Source organism: Ascaphus truei, chromosome 2 (genome assembly GCF_040206685.1).
Source record: "Ascaphus truei isolate aAscTru1 chromosome 2, aAscTru1.hap1, whole genome shotgun sequence".
NCBI lineage: Eukaryota > Metazoa > Chordata > Amphibia > Anura > Ascaphidae > Ascaphus > Ascaphus truei.
The window spans coordinates 475,891,584-475,904,012 of NC_134484.1; the positions used below are offsets into that span (position 1 = coordinate 475,891,584).

The 12,429-nt window shown below is 48.6% G+C and overlaps 1 protein-coding gene across 4 annotated transcripts in view; it reads left to right on the forward strand.

Annotated features, from left to right (window-relative positions):
- Positions 1-1,181: 1,181 nt before the first annotated feature.
- LOC142488009 (tyrosinase-like) overlaps positions 1,182-12,429 on the forward strand; it is a 35,458-nt gene continuing 24,210 nt past the window's right edge. For 2 of the 4 annotated variants that reach the window (XM_075588320.1, XM_075588323.1), the window contains exon 1: positions 1,192-1,323. The gene's annotated coding sequence lies outside the window, so the exon portion shown is untranslated. Of the gene's footprint in view, positions 1,324-12,429 lie in introns of all 4 variants that reach the window. The other 2 variants (XM_075588321.1, XM_075588322.1) reach the window with 2 other exon arrangements.

The window sequence follows — 12,429 nt, forward strand, 5'->3', positions numbered from 1 at the left end:
GCAGGGAGCTGGTTAAATGCAGCAATAGACAATTAACCAGTCACCACCTGGCTCATGAGACAGGTAGAAAAACCTCCTGCTTGAACTGCCGGGGATGTCTTAAACACAGAGGGACTGTGTTTCCCACAAGAGACTCACAGAAACAGTTATCATGACACAGAAGGACTGTGCTGCCTGCAAGACACCCTGACACCAGACACTCTACATCCAGGGTGCAGGGGACACTGGAACCTTCCAGAGGGTGGCACCCAACAAACACAACCCAGGGACTGACAGAAATAGACCCCTGCTTACTTACAGGTACGTCTTTGGACTTTAGGGTCATGTGTAGGTTTGTAAGAGGCCTGTCCTTCTAGCCATGCAGAGAGGGACTGGGAAAGTGAGTTAGCCCTTACATAGCGATAGGATGTTTTATTTATTTGTTCATTTCCTTAAACTGTATTGCTTAAAACTACGGGCTGAATAAAAGTCATGGTATATTCTCCCCAAATATGTCTCCCTGGAGGCACCTCTGCACGTCTCTTACACACATCCACACACAAAATAATACAAGACACACTGCATGATAGCATGGTATCACATCGACATACACACTGTGTAACAATTCCACAATAGGGTGCTGAGCTTTAGATCGCCTTTCCTCCCATTCACTGCGAGTAGGACTAAAGCTCAGCACCTTCTGTGGCTCTGGGCCAGTGTGTGATAGCACTGGGAAGGTTCGTTTTTATTTTATTCGGGATTGATGTCTTACATATTAATGAGTTCTGCGGGTTCCTTATTACTTCATCTTGTAGTGAGTAATTACAGCCGTGGCCCCTTTTATTCTCCAACATCTCCGAATTTTTTCGGGGATTTTTTCCGAATGCCACGCGCTTCACCGCACTTCACCGCGCTTCTCCGCACTTCACCGCGCTTCACCGCACTTCACCGCGTTCATGCCACATTCATGCCGAGACACCGCAAATAAAATGCACTAGGAAAAGGCGGCCGCGGCTAAAGTACCGGAACATACTGCATTAAATACTGCATCTGCCCGCGGTTTTCAGAGTTGCGCCGATACGGCCGCACTAGGATCAAGGCGGCCGCCACTGCACAGTACTATAGCTACATACAACATCAATACTAAAGATCCATCAATCATTACAGAAACATGTGGGCTGTTTGGGAGGATTTAGGGTTTATAAAAATGTGTCTAGAGTTTATTTCCTGAGGGCAATAAATGCCACCGCTCACCTGAGAGCTTATAAACCTGGGGAGCACAGAGCCAAGAGCAGCCAGTGCTGAGACAGCGGCAGAGAGGAGACAGGCACCCGAAACTCACAGGTAACAGTTCACCTACTGTATGCATACACAGCATCTCTACATACACACAGCATCTCTACATACACACAGCGCCTCTACATACACACAGCACCTATACATACACAGCACCTATACATACACAGCATCTCTACACACACACAGCGCCTCTACATACACACAGCACCTATACAAACACAGCACCTATACATACACAGCATCTCTACACACACACAGCGCCTCTACATACACACAGCGCCTCTACATACACACATCACCTATACATATACAGCACCTATACATACACAGCATCTCTACACACACACAGCGTCTCTACATACACACAGCACCTATACATACACACAGCACCTCTACATACACACAGCACCTCTACATACACACAGCACCTCCACATACACACAGCGCCTCTACATACACACAGCACCTCTACATACACACAGCGCCTCTACATACACACAGCACCTCTACATACACACAGCGCCTCTACATACTGTACACACAGCACCTCTACATACACACAGCGCCTCTACATACACACAGCACCACTACATACACACAGCACCTCTACATACACAAGCGCCTCTACATACACACAGCACCTCTACATACACACAACGCCTCTACACACACACAGCGCCTCTACATACACACAGCACCTCTACATACACACAACGCCTCTACACACACACAGCGCCTCTACATACACACAGCGCCTCTACATACACACAGCGCCTCTACATACACACAGCACCTCTACACACACACAGCACCTCTACATACACACCGCGCCTCTACATACACACAGCGCCTCTACATACACAAAGCACTTCTACATACACACAGCACCTCTACATAAACAAAACACCTCTACATACACACAGCACGTCTACATACACACAGCGCCTCTACACACACACAGCGCCTCTACATACACACAGCACCTCTACATACACACAGTGCCTCTACATACACACAGCGCCTCTACATACACACAGCACCTCTACATACACACAGCACCTCTACATACACACAGCACCTCTACATACACACAGCGCCTCTACATAAACACAGCGCCTCTACATACACACAGCACCTCTACATACACACAGCACCTCTACATAAACACAGCACCTCTACATACACAAAGCACTTCTACATACACACAGCACCTCTACATACACACAACGCCTCTACATACACACAGCATCACTACATACTCACAGCGCCTCTACATACACACAGCATCACTACATACACACAGTGCCTCTACATACACAGCACCTCTACATACACACAGCACCTCTACATACACACAGTGCCTCTACATACACAGCACCTCTACATACACACAGCACCTCTACACACACACACACAGCGCCTCTACATACACACAGCACCTCTACACACACACAGAGCCTCTACATACACACAGCGCCTCTACATACCCACAGCACCTCTACAAACACACAGCGCCTCTACATACACACAGCACCGCTACACACACACACAGCGCCTCTACACACACAGCACCTCTACATACACACAGAGCCTCTACATACACACAGCGCCTCAACATACACACAGCACCACTACATACACACAGCGCCTCTACATACACACAGTGCCTCTACATACACACAGCGCCTCTACATACACACAGCACCTCTACATACACACAGCACCTCCACATACACACAGCGCCTCTACATACACACAGCACCTCTACATACACACAGCGCCTCTACATACACACAGCACCTCTACATACACACAGCGCCTCTACATACTGTACACACAGCACCTCTACATACACAAGCGCCTCTACATACACACAGCACCTCTACATACACACAACGCCTCTACACACACACAGCGCCTCTACATACACACAGCACCTCTACATACACACAACGCCTCTACACACACACAGCGCCTCTACATACACACAGCGCCTCTACATACACACAGCGCCTCTACATACACACAGCACCTCTACACACACACAGCACCTCTACATACACACCGCGCCTCTACATACACACAGCGCCTCTACATACACAAAGCACTTCTACATACACACAGCACCTCTACATACACACAACGCCTCTACATACACACAGCACGTCTACATACACACAGCGCCTCTACACACACACAGCGCCTCTACATACACACAGCACCTCTACATATACACAGCATCTCTACATACACACAGCGCCTCTACATGCACACAGCAACTCTACATACACACAGCACCTCTACATACACACAGTGCCTCTACATACACACAGCGCCTCTACATACACACAGCACCTCTACATACACACAGCAACTCTACATACACACAGCGCCTCTACATAAACACAGCGCCTCTACATACACACAGCGCCTCTACATAAACACAGCACCTCTACATACACAAAGCACTTCTACATACACACAGCACCTCTACATACACACAACGCCTCTACATACACACAGCATCACTACATACTCACAGCGCCTCTACATACACACAGTGCCTCTACATACACAGCACCTCTACATACACACAGCACCTCTACATACACACAGTGCCTCTACATACACAGCACCTCTACATACACACAGCACCTCTACACACACACACAGCGCCTCTACATACACACAGCACCTCTACACACACACAGCGCCTCTACATACACACAGCGCCTCTACATACCCACAGCAACTCTACAAACACACAGCGCCTCTACATACACACAGCACCGCTACACACACACACAGCGCCTCTACACACACACAGCACCTCTACATACACACAGCACCTCTACATACACACAGCACCTCTACAAACACACAGCGCCTCTACATACACACAGCACCGCTACACACACACACAGCGCCTCTACACACACACAGCACCTCTACATACACACAGCACCTCTACATACACACAGCACCTCTACAAACACACAGCGCCTCTACATACACACAGCACCGCTACACACACACACAGCGCCTCTACACACACACAGCACCTCTACATACACACACAGCCTCTACATACACACAGCGCCTCAACATACACACAGCACCTCTACATACACACAGCGCCTCTACATACACACAGTGCCTCTACATACACACAGCGCCTCTACATACACACAGCGCCTCTACACACACACAGCATCTCTACACACACACAGCACCTCTACAGACACACAGCACCTCTACATACAAACAGCACCTCTACACACACACAGCATCTCTACACATGCACAGCATCTCTACATACACACAGCGCCTCTACATACACACAGCACCTCTACATACACACAGCGCCTCTACATACACACAGCGCCTCTACATACACACAGCGCCTCTACATACACACAGCGCCTCTACATATACACACAGCACCTCTACATACACACAGAGCCTCTACATACACACAGCGCCTCTACACACACACACCACCTCTACATACACACAGCACCTCTACATACACACAGCATCTCTACATACTCACAGTGCCTCTACACACACACACAGCAGCTCTACATACACACAGCACCTCTACATACACACAGCTCCTCTACATACACACAGCACCTCTACACACACACAGCGCCTCTACATACACACAGCGCCTCTACATACACACAACGCCTCTACATACACACAGCACCTCTACATACACAAAGCATCTCTACATACACACAGCACCTCTACATACACACAGCGCCTCTACATACACACAGCACCTCTACATACACACAGCACCTCTACATACAAACAGCACCTCTACATACACACAACGCCTCTACATACACACAGCACCTCTACATACACAAAGCATCTCTACATACACACAGCACCTCTACATACACACAGCGCCTCTACATACACACAGCACCTATACATACACAGCACCTATACATACACAGCATCTCTACACCCACACAGCGCCTCTACATACACACAGCACCTATACAAACACAGCACCTATACATACACAGCATCTCTACACACACACAGCGCCTCTACATACACACAGCGCCTCTACATACACACAGCACCTATACATATACAGCACCTATACATACACAGCATCTCTACACACACAGCGTCTCTACATACACACAGCACCTATACATACACACAGCACCTCTACATACACACAGCACCTCTACATACACACAGCACCTCCACATACACACAGCGCCTCTACATACACACAGCACCTCTACATACACACAGCGCCTCTACATACACACAGCACCTCTACATACACACAGCGCCTCTACATACTGTACACACAGCACCTCTACATACACACAGCGCCTCTACATACACACAGCACCTCTACATACACACAGCACCTCTACATACACAAGCGCCTCTACATACACACAGCACCTCTACATACACACAACGCCTCTACACACACACAGCGCCTCTACATACACACAGCACCTCTACATACACACAACGCCTCTACACACACACAGCGCCTCTACATACACACAGCGCCTCTACATACACACAGCGCCTCTACATACACACAGCACCTCTACACACACACAGCACCTCTACATACACACCGCGCCTCTACTGTACATACACACAGCGCCTCTACATACACAAAGCACTTCTACATACACACAGCACCTCTACATAAACAAAACACCTCTACATACACACAGCACATCTACATACACACAGCGCCTCTACACACACACAGCGCCTCTACATACACACAGCACCTCTACATATACACAGCATCTCTACATACACACAGCGCCTCTACATGCACACAGCAACTCTACATACACACAGCACCTCTACATACACACAGTGCCTCTACATACACACAGCGCCTCTACATACACACAGCACCTCTACATACACACAGCACCTCTACATACACACAGCACCTCTACATACACACAGCGCCTCTACATAAACACAGCGCCTCTACATACACACAGCACCTCTACATAAACACAGCACCTCTACATACACACAGCGCCTCTACATACACACAGCACCTCTACATACACACAGCACCTCTACATACACACAACGCCTCTACATACACACAGCATCACTACATACTCACAGCGCCTCTACATACACACAGTGCCTCTACATACACAGCACCTCTACATACACACAGCACCTCTACATACACACAGTGCCTATACATACACAGCACCTCTACATACACACAGCACCTCTACACACACACACACAGCGCCTCTACATACACACAGCACCTCTACACACACACAGAGCCTCTACATACACACAGCGCCTCTACATACCCACAGCACCTCTACAAACACACAGCGCCTCTACATACACACAGCACCGCTACACACACACACAGCGCCTCTACACACACACAGCACCTCTACATACACACAGAGCCTCTACATACACACAGCGCCTCAACATACACACAGCACCTCTACATACACACAGCGCCTCTACATACACACAGCACCTCTACATACACACAGCGCCTCTACATACACACAGCACCTCTACATACACACAGCGCCTCTACATACACACAGCACCTCTACATACACACAGCGCCTCTACATACTGTACACACAGCACCTCTACATACACAAGCGCCTCTACATACACACAGCACCTCTACATACACACAACGCCTCTACACACACACAGCGCCTCTACATACACACAGCACCTCTACATACACACAACGCTTCTACACACACACAGCGCCTCTACATACACACAGCGCCTCTACATACACACAGCGCCTCTACATACACACAGCACCTCCACACACACAGCACCTCTACATACACACCGCGCCTCTACATACACACAGCGCCTCTACATACACAAAGCACTTCTACATACACACAGCACCTCTACATACACACAACGCCTCTACATACACACAGCACGTCTACATACACACAGCGCCTCTACACACACACAGCGCCTCTACATACACACAGCACCTCTACATATACACAGCATCTCTACATACACACAGCGCCTCTACATGCACACAGCAACTCTACATACACACAGCACCTCTACATACACACAGTGCCTCTACATACACACAGCGCCTCTACATACACACAGCACCTCTACATACACACAGCACCTCTACATACACACAGCACCTCTACATACACACAGCGCCTCTACATAAACACAGCGCCTCTACATACACACAGCGCCTCTACATAAACACAGCGCCTCTACATACACACAGCACCTCTACATACACACAGCGCCTCTACATACACACAGCACCTCTACATACACACAACACCTCTACATAAACACAGCACCTCTACATACACAAAGCACTTCTACATACACACAGCACCTCTACATACACACAGTGCCTCTACATACACACAGCACCTCTACATACACACAACGCCTCTACATAAACACAGCACCTCTACATACACAAAGCACTTCTACATACACACAGCACCTCTACATACACACAACGCCTCTACATACACACAGCGCCTCTACATACACACAGCGCCTCTACATACACAGCACCTCTACATACACACAGCACCTCTACATACACACAGTGCCTCTACATACACAGCACCTCTACATACACACAGCACCTCTACACACACACAGCACCTCTACATACACACAGCACCTCTACACACACACAGCGCCTCTACATACACACAGCGCCTCTACATACCCACAGCACCTCTACAAACACACAGCGCCTCTACATAAACACAGCACCGCTACACACACACACAGCGCCTCTACACACACACAGCACCTCTACATACACACAGAGCCTCTACATACACACAGCGCCTCAACATACACACAGCACCTCTACATACACACAGCGCCTCTACATACACACAGTGCCTCTACATACACACAGCGCCTCTACATACACACAGCGCCTCTACACACACACAGCATCTCTACACACACACAGCACCTCTACAGACACACAGCACCTCTACATACAAACAGCACCTCTACACACACACAGCATCTCTACACATGCACAGCGCCTCTACATACACACAGCACCTCTACATACACACAGAGCCTCTACATACACACAGCGCCTCTACATACACACAGCGCCTCTACATACACACAGCGCCTCTACATATACACACAGCACCTCTACATACACACAGAGCCTCTACATACACACAACACCTCTACATACACACAGAGCCTCTACATACACACAACACCTCCACATACACACAGCGCCTCTACACACACACACCACCTCTACATACACACAGCACCTCTACATACACACAGCATCTCTATATACACACACACAGCATCTCTACATACTCACAGTGCCTCTACACACACACAGCAGCTCTACACACACACAGCGCCTCTACATACACACAGCGCCTCTACATACACACAACGCCTCTACATACACACAGCACTTTTACATACACAAAGCATCTCTACATACACACAGCACCTCTACATACACACAGCGCCTCTACATACACACAGCACCTCTACATACACACAGCACCTCTACATACAAACAGCACCTCTACATACACACAACGCCTCTACATACACACAGCACCTCTACATACACAAAGCATCTATACATACACACAGCACCTCTACATACACACAGCGCCTCTACATACACACAGCATCTCTACAGTACATACACACAGCACCTCTACATACACACAGCACCTCTACATACACACAGCACCACTACATACACACAGCGCCTCTACATACACACAGCACCTCTACATACACACAGCGCCTCTACATACACACAGCGCCTCTACATACACACAGAGCCTCTACATACACACAGCACCTCTACATACACACAGCACCTCTACATACACACAGCACCTCTACATACACACAGCACCTCTACATACACACAGCGCCTCTACATACACACAGCACCTCTACATACACACAACACCTCCACACATACAGCACCTCTGCATACACACTGTGCCTCTACATACACACAGCGCCTCTACACACACACAGCGCCTCTACATACACACAACGCCTCTACATACTGTACACAGCGCCTCTACATACACACAGCATCTCTACATACACACAGCGCCTCTACATACACACAGCACCTCTACATACACACAACGCCTCTACACACACACAGCGCCTCTACATACACACAGCGCCTCTACATACACACAGCGCCTCTACATACACACAGCACCTCTACACACACACAGCACCTCTACATACACACCGCGCCTCTACATACACACAGCGCCTCTACATACACAAAGCACTTCTACATACACACAGCACCTCTACATACACACAACGCCTCTACATACACACAGCACGTCTACATACACACAGCGCCTCTACACACACACAGCGCCTCTACATACACACAGCGCCTCTACATATACACAGCATCTCTACATACACACAGCGCCTCTACATGCACACAGCAACTCTACATACACACAGCACCTCTACATACACACAGTGCCTCTACATACACACAGCGCCTCTACATACACACAGCACCTCTACATACACACAGCACCTCTACATACACACAGCACCTCTACATACACACAGCGCCTCTACATAAACACAGCACCTCTACATACACACAGCACCTCTACATACACACAGCGCCTCTACATACACACAGCACCTCTACATAAACACAGCACCTCTACATACACAAAGCACTTCTACATACACACAGCACCTCTACATACACACAACGCCTTTACATACACACAGCATCACTACATACTCACACACAGTGCCTCTACATACACACAGTGTCTCTACATACACAGCACCTCTACATACACAGCACCTCTACATACACACAGTGCCTCTACATACACAGCACCTCTACATACACACAGCACCTCTACACACACACACAGCGCCTCTACATACACACAGCACCTCTACACACACACAGCGCCTCTACATACACACAGCGCCTCTACATACACACAGCACCTCTACAAACACACAGCGCCTCTACATACACACAGCACCGCTACACACACACACAGCGCCTTTACACACACACAGCACCTCTACATACACACAGAGCCTCTACATACACACAGCGCCTCAACATACACACAGCACCTCTACATACACACAGCGCCTCTACATACACACAGTGCCTCTACATACACACAGCGCCTCTACATACACACAGCGCCTCTACACACACACAGCATCTCTACACACACACAGCACCTCTACAGACACACAGCACCTCTACATACAAACAGCACCTCTACACACACACAGCATCTCTACACATGCACAGCATCTCTACATACACACAGCGCCTCTACATACACACAGCACCTCTACATACACACAGAGCCTCTACATACACACAGCGCCTCTACACACACAGCGCCTCTACATACACACAGCGCCTCTACACACACACACCACTTCTACATACACACAGCACCTCTACATACACACAGCATCTCTATATACACACACACAGCATCTCTACATACTCACAGTGCCTCTACACACACACACAGCAGCTCTACATACACACAGCACCTCTACATACACACAGCTCCTCTACATACACACAGCACCTCTACATACACACAGCGCCTCTACATACACACAACACCTCTACACACACACAGCACCTCTACATACACAAAGCATCTCTACATACACACAGCACCTCTACATACACACAGCGCCTCTACATACACACAGCACCTCTACATACACACAGCACCTCTACATACACACAGCACCTCTACATACACACAGCACCTCTACATACAAACAGCACCTCTACATACACACAACGCCTCTACATACACACAACGCCTCTACATACACAAAGCATCTCTACACTGGCGACACACTTTATTCGAGCTCGGCTAGTCCCACGAATTCGGGTATACCCGGGTGTATTGAGGTTTGTGACTGTTTTCTGCCCGAGTGCATTGAGGTATTTTCTAGGCAGGGATTGAAGCATTTTATTCCCACTGGCTGCAATACTGCACAGTATATATATATATATACTGCATTACAATTCATGAATTTATGCCATCTGGTAGACACACGAAGCATTGCAGCCTATTAAATCCTAATCATTATCATTTAACCGATCAGCCGCCCATCAGCCAGGCATGAACCCAGGCTGGGAAGGCAAACACAACGGGGCTTGTCAGAGGTGAGGAGCGGCGCATTCCAGGTATCTGCCAGGTACAAACTGGGCATTTGCTCGAATAAAGTGTGTCGGTGCAGTACATACACACAGCACCTCTACATACACACAGCGCCTCTACATACACACAGCATCTCTACATACACACAGCACCTCTACATACACACAGCACCTCTACATACACACAGCACCACTACATACACACAGCGCCTCTACATACACACAGCACCTCTACATACACACAGCGCCTCTACATACACACAGCGCCTCTACATACACACAGAGCCTCTACATACACACAGCACCTCTACATACACACAGCACCTCTACATACACACAGCACCTCTACATACACACAGCACCTCTACATACACACAGCGCCTCTACATACACACAGCACCTCTACATACACACAGCACCTCTACATACACACACAGCATCTCTACATACACACAACACCTCCACACATACAGCACCTCTGCATACACACTGTGCCTCTACATACACACAGCGCCTCTACACACACACAGCGCCTCTACATACACACAACGCCTCTACATACTGTACACAGCGCCTCTACATACACACAGCATCTCTACACACACACAGCGCCTCTACATACACACAGCGCCTCTACATACACACAGCATCTCTACATACACACAGCGCCTCTAAATACACACGGCGCCTCTACATACACACAGCATCTCTACATACACACAGCGCCTCTACATACACACAGCGCCTCTACATACACACAGCATCTCTACATACACACAGCGCCTCTACATACACACAGCGCCTCTACATACACACCGCACCTCTACATACACACAGCGCCTCTACATACACACAGCACCTCTACATACACACAGCGCCTCTACATA